Source organism: Indicator indicator, chromosome 11 (assembly GCF_027791375.1).
Source record: "Indicator indicator isolate 239-I01 chromosome 11, UM_Iind_1.1, whole genome shotgun sequence".
Classification (NCBI taxonomy): domain Eukaryota; kingdom Metazoa; phylum Chordata; class Aves; order Piciformes; family Indicatoridae; genus Indicator; species Indicator indicator.
Genome location: NC_072020.1, coordinates 19,310,208 through 19,328,297, shown reverse-complemented (window position 1 = coordinate 19,328,297; position 18,090 = coordinate 19,310,208).

Genomic DNA, 18,090 nt, shown 5'->3' with positions numbered 1-18,090 from the left:
TCCGAGGGACGAGATGCGATTGGGCTCCGGCAGAGGACTGGGAGAGCGGCGGGGACTGTCCAGTGGGCATCGAGGGTAGGGATGGAGAGGGATGCGTCGGGCACCTGGCGATGCTTTCTCCCTGCAGTGCTCAGACATCTTTCATCTGTCGTCAGGACAGTTGAGTCCACCCAACCTCACACCAATAATTTTCCCCAATTTAATTAGGCAAATCTCCCAGTGTAGAGCTGCCCGTGATTGGTCGATGTTAATGACTCGGCTGCAAGGAGTCACTCTGCTTGTCAATATTTATTGTTTTCTTTTCTTTTTTTTTTTTTTTTTTATCCCTCCACCCCTCCTTTTCCCCGTGGCCTCTGGCACGAAGGATCCGCGCCTGCGGGGAAGCGGAGCGTGGCATATCCAAGGCACGGTGGGTGGCAGGGCAGGGCTGAGCAGTTTGGCTTGGCACGGCATGGCACGGCATAGCACAGTTCCACTGCCTGTCCGAAGGAGCTGTCCCGCATCCCGTTGTCCCGTCACCCTTCCCGTCCCGCCCCAGCGCCCATCATCCGCACAGAGGGCAAAGGGGGACGGGGGTTGAGGAGGTGGGCAATAGGGGCCCGAGCCGTGCCCTGGTACAGGTGGAAGCTGCAGGGATATTACTTCTTCAAGAGACAGGCAGGTCTCGGGGCCGTCGGAAGCTGGGAGTATTGGGGACGCTGGGGCGACCGGCAGGTCCCTGCCTACCACTACCAGGCATCGGTTCTCCCTGGTTTTATGGAACCGAGCTTCGTTACTGGGCTCCTATTAAAGAAATGAGACCCGAACCAGTAGCTCTGGTCGCATGGGAGCATGGGGTGCTCATCCCAGGATGGGTGACTGATGGAAAGGAGGGGAATATTCCGCACCTCCTCGTCCCCTCGCAGTGACGCCTCCGAGAGCAAGCAGGCAAGAGTCACGCATGGGTCGCGGAGCTGTGGGGGCGGTAGCCCAAGTCGGGAGCTGCCTGACCTCGATCGAGCTCTGTGGGAGCTGTGCGGGGCCAGGCCGGTAGCCGGGTTGGCTTCGGCGTGGTGCGAGTTAAGGAGGAGGCTGGGAACTGCTCTGGGCGGGAGCTCACCCCCTATACCCTTGCTCTCCGGAAAAGGGCAGCAGGAGCTCATGGCCCCCTGCATGGCTTCTCCACTCCTTCCGCAGCCCAACCCAAACTCTAGGAGCGGGAGGCTGCAGCCCTTGCCAGGCGCGATAGGGATGCTCGCTGCGCCTTGCCCTGCGCATCCCCGGCCAGACTTCTTCCTCCCCTCCCCTCCCGGGTTCACCTTCCCTGGGGATGCGGTCCGCTCTCCTGGAAGGCAAAGAGGACTCTCCCCGCCTCGAGAAGGATTCGGGCCAGTCCCTCTCCTCCCTAGGCTGCACACCCCACCCCATCCCCCACGTCCCGGTGACGGGCAGAGAGCATGGCACCGGGTTCCCCGTGACCCGGGACTGGGTGACTTCGTGCTCCTGGTCCTCCGTGTCACCTTAAACAGCGTTTCCTTAATGATATCTGATGGGTAATACTTTCAAAAGACCAAAGCGTTGTGTATGTGTGCGCGGTTTAAAGTCACATTCGTGAGTAGAAAGATGTCACACAACAGACACAACAGTTAGAAGGAGCTGACTAACAACAGGAAACGGCGTTCTATTTTTAGGGTATAATAGGAAGTTAATATAAGCGGCCAGAGGTTTCCTATATGCCTCCGAGCACCTTCTGTTCCATTCATTCATTCATTCATGCGTTCAACAATAACAACCAGAGGGAAACAAGAATTCCCGTTCCGTTCCTCATCCCCTCCTCCTCGGGAAGTCCTGCTCCGGTGTTGTCAGGGGTGGGCTCTGTGAGCGGAGTCCCTCTTTTGGGTTGTTTGGCTTGTTTGTCGGGTTGGGAGGGAGGGAGTGTGTGGTAGCTGATGGCGTTACTCAGGCGAGGCTCTTCCAAGACGCTCTCCTTGTGGGTGTTGAAGGAGTGCGCAGGGGCTGAGAGCTACTCGCTGGGAGTAGATATGCCCCCTTCCCAATTCACATCAGATTCCTGGAGAATGTTTTCTGTCCCACCGCAGGCATAAGGGAAGGTCCGAGAGAAGCTTGTTTCAGGAATGATGTTAGTATGTGTGTTTCCTCGCATGAAGTGGGTCTTGGTACAGGATTTTTAAAAGGGGCAGAGAAATGCTGAGTAGGAAAGGCAAAAAAAGATTCCTGTTGGATTCCCTGGGCTTTTAGCAACAGAATGGAACCCACAAAGCAATAGAAAAGCGCTCGGGAAAGAGTGTGGATCTCCTGCAGGCTGGTGTGGGGGAAATCTGGAGAGAAGTAGAAAGCTGGACGATATTCCAGCTGGCAGCGATCTGCTCCAGATGCATTTTTGCGGGGAGGCTCCTACCGCAGAGACACGGGACTTTTACCCGGCGACTGACACCAAACACGGATGCCCGGCTCTGCATGGCATGGCACGGCTCTCGCCGCGTTATTCACAGCTCCCACAGAAGCTACAACAAAATATCTTTCCTATCATTTGTCGATGGCATTTCTTTTTTTTTTCTTTTTTTTTTTTTCTTTCCCGGTCTCTCCATCCTGTTTCCCCCCCGAAAACACATGGCCTCCTCTCTTTCTGCCAGCATGTCATATTGCCATCGTTTTAATAGCAGCTGAGTGGTGAGCAAAGACTCCCGCAAAAGGAGGTCACCTCCTCAAGCTGGAAGCGAGCCATTTTAAGGAGAGAGTGGGGAATTTGAGCGCTGCCAGTGCGAGAGCAAGAGCAAAAGCGGAGGCTCCTCTGGATTTCAAGCCACTGACAGTAGAACAGACAGGCAGGCGTCAATGGCTTGCCATAGCCGAGTGTGAAGGAAGTGGCAGGGGGGCTGAGGGGAGGTAAAAACCCCAGCCCAGCCCCGCAGATGGATCACACACGCCGCTCTTTATATTGTAGCCTGGGTCAAAATAATAGGAGTCAGAAGGAGAAAGATCCAGAGGGAACCAGCCACTGTCTCTTGTACAGATTTGTAGCGAAGCCCTCGCTGTAATTAAAACCTTACAGCCAGATTCGTTCAATGTGTGGCTCTGCAGAGGGTCGGCGATTGGGGATTTTTTGTTTGGTTAACGTTTTGTAGTGTTGTTGTCGTCGGGTGTTTCCCCTGGTGCGGTGTGTGTGTATGGTGGGGATAGGGGGTGGATATCTGCCTTAAAATGGAGTTAGGCTTCAGGCGAGTGGATGCCTGACTGAGGAACGGAACCCCTGCGGAGGTGGCTTCTCCCCACACCTAGCCAGGTGTTGACCCACACCTCCCGAACCCAAACCCCAGGGACAGAGTTCTCCCCTGTATGTGGGATCCCCCCGGACAGCGGGTGGGTTTGCCCCCTCCTCGCCCCTCCGCAGGGAGCTTGACGTGGGAGAGGTGCGGGGGGGACCGTCCCCTCTGGTGTCGGGAGGAGCATCCCCGAATGTAACCGCGGGTTTGCAGAGCTCAGCTTGTGTGTAAGGAAGAATCACACTATTCCTGTTGGCAGGAATCCCCCGCCCGCTCGGGTGCTGCTGGAATAGAGATGTGGATTTTAAGCGGGAAATTTTGTTGTTTTGTTTTCTTTTCAAATGAAAGAAAGAAAATAAAACCCAACAAAACCCCCACGAACAAAGAAAAACACAAACCAAACAACCCCCCGAAACAACAATTTAAAGACCCCTTCTTCTGGCAAAAGAAGACACCATCAGATGAAACAAAACCCAACAACAAAACAACCCCCCAAACCCACTGTTCCTAAGTGCCCGTTTTGGAAGCGCTCAGAGGCGAGTGGTAACTCGAGGCTCTTTGAAGGCAGCAAAGAAGCTGCAATTTCTCCTGCGGCCGGTTTCTGCCCCCGGCTCACCACGGCCACTCGCGTCCTGTCCCAGTGCCACCCCGGGGAACGTATAACCCCGTCTGCGGTCGGGAATCCTCGGACTCCAGCGAGCGAGAGCAGAGACTGTAATTGCTGAAAAAGGAGAGAGATGTCCTCTCTCTTCGAGTCTGTTTCGTTTATTTTTAGTATTCTTGAAATGCCTACACATTTCCCTTGCTGAGATCAGTGCAATTATTTACCTTTAGGGATGCTTTTACCCAGACGCTGAATGGAAAGGTAGTAAACAGTGGGCAAAGTCAATGCAGTTATTGAGGTTTATTTAATAGGAAAAGAAGTAAATATATCGGCTTTACTTGTTTCTTCAGGCAGCCTCGTTATCTAGAGTAGTTTGCGAGGAGAGTTCCTCACTCATTCCCTTGTAATGAGATTGCTTTATATGTTTATCTTGTATCTGTATCTAGCTACAGTCTCTTTTGTCAGGGTCTCAACGGACTATAAAAATAAATCTAAAAGTTAATTTACAAAGGTAATCCGGAGGGATCCATTATCTGATCTCTCTATAGAAACTCAGCTAGGAGAGGTCTCGTATCTGAGAGCTTAAAAAGAAACAGACAAACAGAGCATCGCCTCCAGCAACGTGAATTCCGCCTGCATCCACCGTCCAGAGCGGGAAAGCTCTTGACACCAGGCGGGATTTCACTGGCAGAGTGAAACTGCTTCGCCCGATGAACTGGTCCTAGTCTCACCACCTCCAACACACAGACCCCCCTCCCCCCGGCGAGGGGAGATCGTCATCTTTCTCCACCTGTTTGCGATGACCCTTCTCCCCACCCCGAGCATCTTTCGCAGGAAATAATAACCAGAGGAATGGATGGGGTGGGGGAAGGCGGTTAAGAGCACATTAGGTATCTGCAGCGTGATACGCGAGAGGTATCCCGGGGTTCTGACGGCTGGATCTGAAACAAATCAGATCTGGATTAACTTGCCTGTTTTGTGAATTGTCTGCATTTGAGCAAGCAGCCCTCACCCACTCCGCTTCTGGCAGGTTTTGTTACACGTGCCTCTATAAATACATTATCCCAACCCTCTCTCCTCGCTGGAGCGCCCAGTTCCACAAAACAGAAACCAGAACGAGGACAAGAGATTTTCTTTTTTAAATGAAGACATTTATAAGTAACCCAATTTCGTATCGTGGAAGTAAATTTCATGCTAGGATATATTTTGCACAACATGTAATCTTTTAGAGCCGGAAGACATTTAATTAAAGCCATATTCGGAGAAGTACAGCTTCAAAGCAGTTCATACGACCACATACCTCATTCATATTCAGGATCTGTCAGAGAATTCATATTGTTTTAATGTGAGACATCGCCTTTACGGCACAACTCTGCGAGGCCTGAGCAGTAGGAGATAAAACACAAAGAGAAGCAGGCAAGGACCAGCACAGGGTGTTTCACCAGCCACAGAGGTGTCTGTTTAACCCACAGACCACCACTTTTTGCTTCCCAGCTCCTGATTTTCGAACGGAGGAACTCTCAGTAACTCATACACCAGAGCTGGGGTAGGGGTGTTGGGGAGAGAGGGAAAACCCCTTTCTTGGTGGGAAAAGCCCACAGAGGACGGGCCAGGGTGAAGCGTTCCAAGCCGGGTGTTACCACTCATTTCTGCACGCTTTTTGCCCACTTCATACTATCCTGGAAAATGTGTGTGTGAGGCCACGGTTTGATCACATCACCCTCCCAGTAGAATATTGGGGGGGTCCGTTGGCAGCCCCATTCCCTAAAACTGGAACGCTGGAAGAGGACAGGCAACCCCCCAGCCACATAGCTAAAAGGGGATCTTTGGTGAAAAGAGGAATGGTACCCTGCTAGCACCATGCCTAGGCGGCTCTGAAGTTTTGATGGCACCGGTGCCTTTTGACCCGAAAACACAGTTTCTGTTCAAATTTTTGTCCCGTCTTCTCCCACTCGGCTGTTAGATTATTCGAATGATAATCAGGGTCACCCGACGAAATCGGGTGCAGGAGAGGAACAGCCCCAAAGTGGGCACGGAGCTCCCTCCCGGCTCGCAAGTCGCCGTCCCGCCTGCTCCCGACCGTTCCTGGCTATGCCGGTGGGACATTCGCTCTTTCCTTGAAATAACTGATAAAAACTGTCCTGAATTCAGTGCGAGTCGGACCGGGTCCCCCTTCACACACACACTGATTCTCTGTATGGCAACTTTTGTCTAAGCGGCTGCTTGCTCCTTCCAGCCTTACCACCGTTCCCGGCTATATTTTGGGAAGACGGGGGCGGGGGGATATTTGCGCTCCAGGGTCCTGTCAGCAGGTGCTTTTATTTTATTCTTTACGAAAGAGATGGCAAAGGCGAGGGGAAAAGCCAAGAGAAATAAATCGAAAGCAAATTTTTTTCCCCAAACAATCCCCCCCTGTGCAGCCTGAGGCAAAATCACCGACCCCCACCCTGTTCCGCGTTGTGGCTACTTCATTTCAGAGGGGCTAAAATTCAGCGGTCACATCAGATCAGAAAGGTTCTGGTTAGTTTCCATGTAGTGGTAATTAAAAGTATTAATTGGTTGTGTCGACAGCTTAAAAAGACAGGTGTTGTTAAAAAAGCCTCATTAATCTTCCAGTCATTACTAAGTGGCGGTGGAAACTGGGTTGGGAGAAGGAACCGATTGTTTACAAGGGTCTTTCAAGGTTTAAGAATGGAGATTATAATAATACCACTGCTAATCGGACGACTTTCTCCATTCCTTTGAAAAATGAAAATAAATCAAATGGTCCTGTCCGCAGCCTTCAGCTGGAACAGGGCAAAAAGCCTTTCATGGACTCCGCCGCCTTTAACATAAGTTTAAACGGTTCACCCCATTTTATAGATGTGTGTGTAAAACTTCATGCTCGGGGTCCTCGGATTATTTTTTTTTCCGTCAAGTGGCCTGTGGCCAGTGGGTAAAATGAGTTTTGTCCAAGTTTTCAGGACACTGAACTTCAAAGTTTCTCACTAAACCGGTGGTGCTGCCCCCTCCACCGCCCAAAGCCAGAGGTACCACAGTTCTGTGTCAGAATGAGGACAATCGGGTCCTCGGCTTGAGACCAGACCTCGGCTTTTGAAATGGGTGATTTGGAGATTTTTTTAGGGTTGTTTCAGAAGGGGTCCTTGGCCGTGCTCAGGGAGCATACGGAGGAGAGCAGAGCTGCGGATCTCCTGTCCCTGTGTGCAGGTCGAGGGCACGGGCAGCCCCACCGGAACTCTGTGGGGAGCTCCCAGTCACCCGCTGAAGGCGATGCTCAGGGGGCCGGTTGGATGCTCTTCCCCGAGAGGGGAACCCCGGCCTCTATTGCCGTCCAGGTACCTCGGGACCGGGAGTCCCCTCTGCTTCGGGCCGAGGGTTTCTCCGACGGCCTCTCCTAGGCGGCCTTGGCTCCATCCCTCCGCTCTCAGCCCGTCGGGTAAGCGGAGGAGATGCCAAATGGTACCCGCAGTACTGGCGGGTTCTGCCGTCCCTTGCCTCTCCCCGTCCTGAAGACCCTCCTGGACGGGTTGTTCCTGTAGCTTCACCATGGACAGCCAGAGGGGCACCCGGCGTGAACGCACTGGCATTGGGACTGCTGTTTGCGGGGATGTTGCTGGGACAAGGAGCGAGAGCCGAGAAAACCCTAGAGAAGCACCCCCATCCACATTGCAACCCGCTCTGTGACAGGCTTCTTAGGGGTCCTGGGCTTTCCCCCGTGATGAACCGCGAAGGCAGAACATGCACAGCTTCTTCCACACCAAGAATGACTTTTCTGTCCCCCCCACCCCTCACTCTAAACCAACAAAACACAGACTTACCTGTAGTGGTTTTTATTTTCACTACAAGGGATATTCCCCGCGTTACACACACACAACGCATGCACACACACACACACGAACCAATAGCAAAGCAAGATACGAGGGTTGATGCTCTGCTGTGACACGAATAATTGTTGCATCGTGTAACTTCCTACATCTTGGTTTTTTAATTTGCAGTGAACCAAACAAAGATATTTGCAATTTTTTTTTTTAAATAATAAGCGCTCTATGTAATAAATGGGAACATTGTGCATGAATGCTATTTCTTCCCCTTTTCTTTAGAAGACATTATTAGCTCTGACAGCATGCAGCTCAGGTTTGGAGGAGAGGATTTTGTAAAGGGATGACAGACAGGAAGGGCAGCAATCATGGGCTTCTTGGGCTAAAGCTTTTTTTTTCTTTCCTTTTTTTTTTTTCTTTTTTATCAGAATGTTCTGTTCGATGCCATTTATCCTTGATGATAGAAAATTGCTCTGTTGCCAGGACGCTGCTGCTGAAATAGAGGGCAGGAGCCACATTTCCATTTTGCAGCTTGAAAGCTATTCAAATGAATTTGCAGAAAGGGGGGGAAAATTCTAGAGATAAACAAATGAGAATAATTCGAGTTCCCCTTTCCTCTTCTTTCTCTCTCTCTTTTTTTTTTTTTTTTTTTTTTTTTTTTTAAGGGGTGTGTATATGTATATCCGTGAGGGAACTATTCATTTGCTACATCAGGATTTTGGTTCATCAGTGTTTGCAGTATCTGGGAAGTGCTGTGAATCAGGGAACACTTATTTTGATGCTGTTGCAGCCACTGAAAATATAAACATATTAGAAATGTTTGTGTCTGTGGCGATACGCAGCCACCTACGGCTCCCAGCAACGCGGTGCCTAGCGTTCCTCTGGCTGCGGAGATGTCACAGCCACGCACCATCACCTCCCAGTGAGGCTGATTTCTCACGTGTTGATTCTGGTGAAACACCTCCGAGTATCACAACAATTAAAATTTGAAACGCTTAAGACAGAGCACTGTCCTTCCATCATAACTAACTGACCGGGAAACCTTAATTTTTTAACCGTCCCCTCCCCCCCCTTAATTTTAGATGGTTCCAGAGTCGCAAGGAGAATAACGCATCTGGCTAAAATCCAGCACGCAGCCTGAAGGCTAATTTTTAATAATTATTTTTAAATTAAACGTTGAATAAAATAAAGCCAGAAATATTATTTATAAATCGGAATGAATATAATGACAAGTAATTATGCTCTTCCTTCGCTAGTGATTCAAGGCTCAGCTCAAGCTCCTCAGTTCAAATCCAAATAAATGAAACGTGTGAAGCCTGTTAAACACTTCCATTTCATCTGCTCGTTACGCCTGCGGGCTGCTGCTGTGTTAGACTGCAAATATTGGACATACCTTGACTTGACTGGGGCTGTAAAAACTCTCCGAGGTCTGAGAGTCCAGCTACCACAAAATAACTTTAAATGAATTCCGACTTCACTTCCCCGAGTAAAAACTGGTGCCAGTGAATCATGGGGTTTAGAAGATTACCAGCGTCCTCTTAAACACGGGACTTTAAGCACTTGTAATACATTTGATTACATACTAAATTTGATCGGTTGGGTTTTTTTTCACTACGCCATTTCAACCGAGTTTTACCTCTTATTAATCTCTAATTAGCACGCTGTCTCCAAGCATGATGTTGTATTTCAAAGCGGCATCTCGTTAGATGTGGTTCCCTTCCGCAAGGAAGAAAATTCTGGACATAGAGAAGAAACAAACAGGACAGAGAAAAGAAAAAAAAAGGAGGATTGATTTATTGGCCTTGGCTAACAGCTTTTCCATAAGTGCCCAAGCACTCAGGCATGAGACTTTACTATTGATTTTTAAATCTCCCTGCAGCCGAAAAGATCAGCGTGCAAATAATAATAAACTCTAATCACTGATGCTATTAGATTAGGCTAAACGTGGGGATCTGAGGGTCCAGCTCTTCCACCCGCCGGGGAACCGGCCACGCTCCGCGGGCAGCGTGGGGCACCGCGACTTGTACTCGGCGGGACGGCTAGGAGCCCCTCGGTGGCGGGCAGGGGGCTGGATCCCTTGCTCTGCACCCGGGCGAAGGCCCGCCCCGAGGACCAGGGCAGCACTCTAGGGAAAGAGAAGCGAGCTCAGCCAGGCGTCCCCCGTGAGACCCGTGGCCTCACCTCCCCAGCGGCAGTGCTCCAGAGGTGGTCCAGTCCCCCGGCGAGGCCGCGGGGGCCGGAGGCGGGCCCCATGTGGCGGGGCGGACTCGGGGCCGCTCACCCAGCCGCCAGGCTGCTGGGGAGGGGGGCGGGAGCGGGTGCGGAGCCTCTGGGAGCGGCGCACCTTGTAGGGGACTTCCCGGGCCCCGCGGGCCTGGCGCCGGGCGGGCGGCGGAAACCCGCCACGCCGGGAAAACTGCCGCCTTCCCGGTCCGCGGCGGCGGCCGGCATGCACGGTCGCGTCTCAGCGCGGCCAGAGCCGCCCCGGGCCTCCTGCGACCGGTCCCTGCCCGGCTCCAGTGGGGCCGTGCGGTGCCCGTCCCAGGCCGGCTGACCCGCCCGCAGACCTCGGTCGTCGCGCCAGGCCTCCCGCGGCTGGCCCAGGCCCTGCTGCCCCGGCGCAGGCCCGCAGAACTTGAAGGGTCGTCGAGTCTCTACAGCCCGTCTGTTTACCCCCGCCCACCCCACCCGAGTGCTGTCGTGGCCGCTGGAAGTCCCACTGTGACCCCAGCAGAAATAAGGACGGCCCCAGCCTAGGCAAGAGCCCCCTCCTGCTCCCCGCCTATCCCCAGGGAAAGAAGAGCTTTGCAGTGGAGCTCCCTTAGGGGAGTCTAGGCTTCCCTTGCCAGGTGCCTCACTGGCAATGGAAAAGGGATAAATTATGATTCGAGAGGCGAGATTAAAGCTGCTCCAACCCAGCCTCCTGCTATTATCTGGGAGATGAGAGCCTCAGTCTGGGCTTCCCAGCCCCCACCATCCTTAATGCAGTGACTTGACTTGGGCTCAAGGAAGCCAACGCCTGCACATTGAAGTGATTGTAAAAGTCAAACCAAATCTCTGTAATACCCACTGCGGTTCAGAGGGTGCTAGTGTATTTTCAGGCAGCCAGATGATTACAATCGTAATGACTATTTGGGGGTCTTTTGTTTAAGTAAGCTCTTCACTCTTGCTTACCAGGTAGTGACTACTTTGTTTGGAGAGCTAGAAAAGCAAAGATAGCTAGACCTAGGTATAAAGTTTCAAAGGCAAAAGGCTGAATAAAGAAATATGTAGAGACGAGGTGACAAAAGCCACAGAACTGCCAGAACAACTGAAAAAATAATAAAAACATCCACCCCAACTTTGTCAGTACTGTACTTGTAATGTGAACCAGATTGCCATGGAAAACAAAGCAGGTCATAGGCTAGGGAGCAACCTTGGCTGCAGTCTGCCCCTTTTTGTCAGCGATTCCCTTGATGTAGCATGCAGTGCTGCTGCACTCCTAGCTTACCACCTCCCTTTCTCTTCACATGTCTGTGCAGGAGGTTACTGGCATAGCAGAGAGAAGGAACCTGTTGACATCATAGCAGAGCATTTCACAGCCTCCCACCTCCACTGACCAGGACTGAGCTGGGTCACTTGACCCACTTCTTGCCAGGCAGACCTGGTAATTCTGCCTTTCATCTGGACTGTCTCTTTGCTCCTCTAATAAGTCAAGCTCACACTGTCCTTGTCCTGTGGAAAGTGTATGTGGCCAAGTGATTAAAGCATGCCTAATCATGAGCTCATATAAGGAACTGAATTTGGGTTGCATATGTAACCTCATGTCTGGCTTTCTCTACCTTCTGAGTGACTAACTTCACAATGTTATTATTCTTTTAGCTTCAAGGTTGTGGGAAAAAAATCTTTATGACCTTTTGAAGCAAAATAAGCAAGCCTTTTTTTATAATTATTTTTTTTCTTTTTGAAGTGGATGTTGCCCATAGTTTGGATTAGTGCCCTGAGAGCAGGAGCGTGTCTGCTGTTGACAGACACAGTGGCTAGAAAAGTCTCTTCCCTCCAATTTGGCTTCAAACATAGCCAAAGTCCCATGAGAATGGTTTGAGACACAGGCTAGTTATCACTTGATCTCTGACGCCTTCTCTTCCCCACAAGAGAATTAGAATGCCTCTTTTCTGATTATGCTCATTTAGGAGATTAGGTGTTGGAAAATTAAAGAGATAAACATTTGAATATGCATCTGTCTCCTTATTACCACTTTCAAATGGCTGGGTTTTAATGGCACATTCCATCAGGAAGCTATCAACTTCACTTTAAAACTGTGAAGTTTTTGCCATATAACGATCTTTTAAACAGACTCACTGCCTTCCTGCAAAGGATGAAGAATCTATGAAAGTCTTTCCAGATCCCACAAACTGTCACAGAGAAAACTATAGACCTGTTTGATTCTTCAAAGTGATGCTGGCTTGAACAAAGTAGATTTTAATATCTTAGCTCGTTCTTTTGCCTTTTCAAGTCCCAAGCAACTCTAGATTGAGACTGGTCAGATCTACCATTAGTACAGTAGTTTCTTGCAGCTGTTTCTGGGCATGTTTGCCCTTTGGGTATCTTCTTACCCCAACAGAATGCTTGGGGGATCAACTCAGGCTGGTATGGCATCAGGGTAAGGGCAGGGCATGTGCATTCAGCCTTGTGAGGTTGAAGGACATTCTGGATCCATCAAATGTATGGTTTTAATTTTTCCTTGAACCAGATTCATAAGGTCACCTTTTGCAGGAGGCCTATTATATGACTTTTCTATTGTTATACAAATGGTGAAGCTTCTGGTCTGTAAGTGTATCTGTTTTATGCTGAGTGACTCTAGAGAACTCTCTAAAGCTTCTTTAGTCACTCATCACCCGACTTGATGACCATGGCTCTGTGATAATCAGTTCTATATAAAGACTGATTTTTTACAGTCAAGTCATGTATAGCTCAGACAGACCTTAGGCAAAGTCAAACAGCAAAGAACCTGTCATAATAGTTTTATTTCATAGATTCATAGAATGGTTTAGGTTGGAAGAGACCTTGAAGATCATCTAGTTTCAACCCCTCCACTAGACCAGCTTGCTCAAGGCCTATCCAGCATGGCCTTGAACACATCTAGGGAGGGGACATCCACAACCACCCTGGGCAACCTGCTGCAGTGTCTCACCACCGTCACTGTGAAGAATTTCTTCCTAAGCTCCAGTCTAAACCTCCCTTCCTCAGGCTTTAATTCATTCCCTCTCATTCTATCACTGCAAGGTCTTGTTAAAACTCCCTTCCTGGCTTTCTTGTAGCCCCCTTCAGATATTGGAAGGCTGCCTTAATGTCTCCCTGGAGTGTTCCTTTCTCCAGGCTGAAAGCATCTGTGACAAAGTAGTCAGATTGGTTGCTTCCAGACAGTCCAAGGTCCTGCCCATGTTACCTAAGTTTTAAAAAACTGTGGAGTTAAAGAAAATCAACTTAAAGTTTGTAATGAAAACATTTTTTTTCTCTTTGAGTTACTTAGTAACTTAGTAACCTAAGTAATTTTTCCTGGCCTATTAATGAACTCTCTCCAACCACCACAAGAAAATAACTTGACCAATTTTAATCACATTTTATAGAAAACCCCCCTGCAGGTACATTTTGGAAAGGTCACTTGCAGCATTGAACAGACTTACTCTGCCAGCTACACAAAAGTGAGAGCTCCTACTTGAGGTTAAAAACCTGAAGATTTTTATCACTTGGCTTAAAGGGAAGATTCCTCTGCTGAAGAGAGCAGGAAAACCTTGTGTTGTCTGTACAGATATTTTTCCATGCTTCCAGAGGACTGAGCAGTTCCTACCCCACAGCTGAGTGTCCCCACCCTTTGGTGAAGACACATTGGCTCACCATCACAGGATCACAGGATGTTAGGGGTTGGAAGGGACCTCTGGAGATCTTCGAGTCCAACCCTGCTGCCAGAGCATCCATGGTGTCCTTCTCTGTTGCAGATGTGAAGGAAAAGTGTGAGGAGGCTTTGCTTAAGCCAAACACTGTTGACTTTTGGAGGATAAATTACATCTGTTCCTTCTACTGATATTATAAATTAGATACAAATTGTAATAATTATGCTTAATTGCTACTTAATTACTGATTAAAATAAACCTTTTTATTTTACTTTATTACAATCCCATGCATGTATTTTTTTCCCAAGGATATTTAATCAGGCAGACATTCTGAAGAGCAGCCACAAATCATTTTTAGTGGAAGGATTAGCAAGATAGTTTCCATACACCATTTTGAGTAACAGCATTTGCATATGACCCAAACTTCAACACAATTGGATCATTTTTTTGTCCAAATGTTGTCAAAAAAGTATGCATTTTTTCAGCACAAAAATGTTTTAGATGTCCTGAGTGTGCTTGTACACTTAGCAGCCAATTTTTTCAATATCATAGCCCTTTGTTAAGCAGACAAATCTGCAGACAGCAATGAAAAAAGATCTATTTAAATACACCTGGAATTTTTACTCTTCGCAGGAAAGTCTTTACATCAATGAATGGAGAGGAAGTGGTGGAGGAATCTTTTGGTGCTCAGGTTTAGAGTAGGGAAGACAGAGGGAGATGTTACAGAGATGCAGAATGAGAGTCTGCTTGAATTCAAAGAAGAGCCAGGGGAGTCATTAATCAAGATCATGCCTGGGATAACTGGCTGAAGGGCAACAGCAAGACTGACCCTACATTTATGGTGCTGAGGGGCTTTGTAGATATGAAGTCTATTTAAAATAATTTCCCAAGCATTAGAGAGACCAACTGCTGCTAGTGGTTTAAAGGCTTCCAGTAATTATGCCCATGCACTGCAAATATAAAGCACTTATGACTACTGTATGGATTGTTTTATTGGATGGGGGGAGCTTGTCATCTGGAAAGGAGAAGTAATTCTCTTCTCTCCTTGCCTGTTACAAAGCCCACTGAAGTCAGTGGGAGTGTTGCCATTGATTTGTGTAGGCTGTTGTCAGACCTTCCATATGCTGCTGCAAACCAGAGGGGAAAAGGAGTACAGTGAAGGGAAGGGAAGCAAGAGAGGGGGAGTTCAACATGAGTGAAGAATAGAGCCCTTTGTCTATTAATTAGGGTTTACATGGCTTGTGGAAAGCAGCATTCCTCCAGCACAAGATCCCTCTGCCCCACTATTTCATTTTTACATCTCCCATGTTGGTTGCTTTTCAGATCAACGTGATGCTAATAAACTCTGCACTGTGTAGCACCAGCCATAGCACTCTGCCACTCTGGGGAAGGAAGACATTGAAGTGAACAAGCTTCTTTAGGGTCAAAAATGCTTTTTATTTCCCCCTGAAAGGTGTTGTTTGGCAGCAACACCTGCCCATACGACAAGGACTTTTCTCTGAATAACTCAGTAGCAACTAATCGTTTGTTGTCTTTGGAGGGACAGGGCCTGGTGGAAGCATTACATTTTCCGGATGAAGCCTTGCCACCATGCCTCAGCTGAAACTGGAAGGGCTCACTGGACAGTCCCAGTTTGTTCCTATGTCCATTTCCTCTTGGTTGCACCCACCAGAAGACAGTGACAATTGGTCACGATTAGAGAGGAAAAGTGCCATTGTATTTGACACTAGGCTGGACTCTGGAGATGTTGTTTAGTTGCTGGGTGTGTCTTAAACTGCCGAGTGACCTCGGGTAAGGCATTTGGGACTCAGACTTATGATCAGTTTACGACAATTTAACAAGCTATTGTGTCTCAGTTGAACAGCAGTGACTGTCCTCGTGTGCACTCTTACCCAGGGCAAACACAGGTTGGTGTGATCCAAAGTGTAGTTACATGAGCAAATAGTCAGAGCAACCCACTCCACTGCCCTGAGTTTGTATCTCTGAGAAGACAGCTAATCTGATTTAAAATACAGGAGGCTTTTTCTGGTTTGCTTCTTTTCCTGGATTGTTTTTAATCTTCACCAGTTTCTTAGCTCAGGTCACTCTGCAGGAATAGAATTTTGGTAGCAGTGTTGGGCATACCTTTAACGTGTAGTGAAACAGGTCTAGTTACTTTGCCCTTGCTGTGCATTAAGAGGATGTGAGAGGAGACAGCAGAACTGCTGGTGCTTGAAGACATTTTAATGTGGTCATGAGTCTGACCTGTTAGATCCAAATCAGTAAAAAACCTAAAGATCTCTGTGCATCAGAGCATTTGTACCCCATGTAGAAAGGGAGGAAGCTTTACCTCCCTCTTCTCTCTTCTCTATCCAGATTGTAAACTGTATAGTGGAGATGCTCTCACTCCTTGTTGGTACAGAGTCCAGCATAACTATGGTCTGATAGTATCTGAGGTGTGTACAAGTTAAATTTAGATGCTCTCACTCCTTGTTGGTACAGAGTCCAGCATAATGATGGACTGATCTTATCTGAGGTCTGTGTACAAGTTAAATTTAATCACAAGAGTAATGGAAAGGTGTGCTCACCTGTCAGTGGAGAAAAGCAGAAGGCAGCAATCAGCCTCTGGGTTTGTAACCTTTGTTGTCCTCCAATTAGCTCTGACCTCAGAGTAGTGATAAAGGTACAGCCTGAGCCTCTTTTCACTAGGTAATTTCCCTCAGCGGGACTTTTTATTATTATCTTAAGTGTTTTTTTTTTTTTTTGAACAAGTAAGGGTTTTGGTAGGGAAACACAATCTTAATAGTAAAGTAACATGTCAGTTATTGTTTCACACTGCACAAACTTTCTGGGTTTAGGACAGTGTTTTAGTCCAGTTTTCTATCTCTTTTGTTGGTCAGGCAAAAAAACACATGCATTTGTTTGAGTTAAGGATGATGTAGGACCTACTTGAGAGCACTAAAGAAGGCTGAAACATAAAAAGAGCTCATGGAGCAGAAGACAGGTATCTGTTACCACAAAGAGCAACCTGCCCCTCAGGGGCTGCAAAGTTGCATCTCAGGGAGTGAGGAGGACAAAGCCCAGCCACCACTGGCTTGTGAAAATAAAGCATTTCTTGCAGAAGAGGCTGTACATCAAATTTACTGCACAGATTTAATTTCATGTCTGTAAGTCTGCTGAATTGCTATGCATTAGCTTTAGAGGAATTGTTGTTTCCTCAGCTGGTTTGCACACAAAAAGCAGAGTATTTGCAGTTTGCTCTTAGGGGCCGAGTAATGACAACTACATGTTGGCTCTTGTATTTATGATCACATTTTCCCTGTGACAGTAAATACTGCAGTTAAAGAGAATGTGCAAGGAGAGGGATCTGGACAGGTCACAGTCAGGCTGCCCCCCAGTTCCTCCAACGAGGGCTTCACACCAGCACGTTTCATGTCTCTGAAATGATTTCTCATGTAGCAGCTACTAGCTAGCAATTAAATTTCTGTCTATAGAAAATGAGTCCAGCTGGCTCTGCTTCCTCTCTCTTGAGAAACTCTTTAAGGTTCTAGGTTCCCACAGCCAGGCTTCCATGGCTTCAAAGGCATAATTTGGCACATGCCTACCGGGCATGCGTTTGTCAAAGCACACATACAAAATTTCACTGTTGAAGTTTTGTGCCCCAGGGAAACTTCCACTCTGAGGTGAAATGACTTCTTTCCAAATGCCATAGGTGAACTATGAAAGCACACACCCTTTAACATCATAACAGTGACTTCCAAATGCAAAGGCACAGCCTCTGATTTACAGCAAGCCTACCCACCGCAGATTGCCTCTTCAGGCATCTGAAGGCAAAGTATTACAGCAGGAGGTATTTACCCTAAAATCTGCCTCATTACAAATCATCCTTGTGCATTATGCTGGAGGAACAATAAAGCAACCTCCTACTACCCCTTACAGAGTGGCAGACAGGTCAAAATGCTCTAATTTGTTACTCCTCATTCAGATGACCACGGTGCTGAAGTCTAACCTCCTGAACGAGCCACACCTTTTTGAGACAAGTGCTCTTCTTTTATTTTCCCACCACACACAACTTTTTATGAGGGAGGAATACGGAATGACAAGTAGTGATCCTTCATGGAAAGAAGCCATGAGAGGTTGGTTCATCAGATGAGGCACTCAGGCAGCCTGCCCAGTGGCTGTCTTCTCTGCGGGCTCTTGTTGGATCTTCTGTTGTCATAAGCTTGCTCCATTTGACAGTGGCATTTCTGACACGCTGAAGAAAGGTTGCATGAGTAACCACAGATGTCTTTGAGAAATATTTGGCAATGTAGTGTGTCCTAGTCCATGAGAACTAGTGCTAGTGTCACCTGACTGCTACTGTTCCAAAATAGTGTGTTCAGACTGACTAGTTGTCCAGACTCCCACTTTGGTCAGTGGAGAAGTATGTGCTGTATTTTTTTTTTCAGATCTATCTAACTTAGATTCCTTTGTTAGGGTATGGTGACACATTTCTATCTCTTTAAGTAGAAAGGAGGCATAGGCAACCTATCCTAGGTGTCAATTTCTAGTTA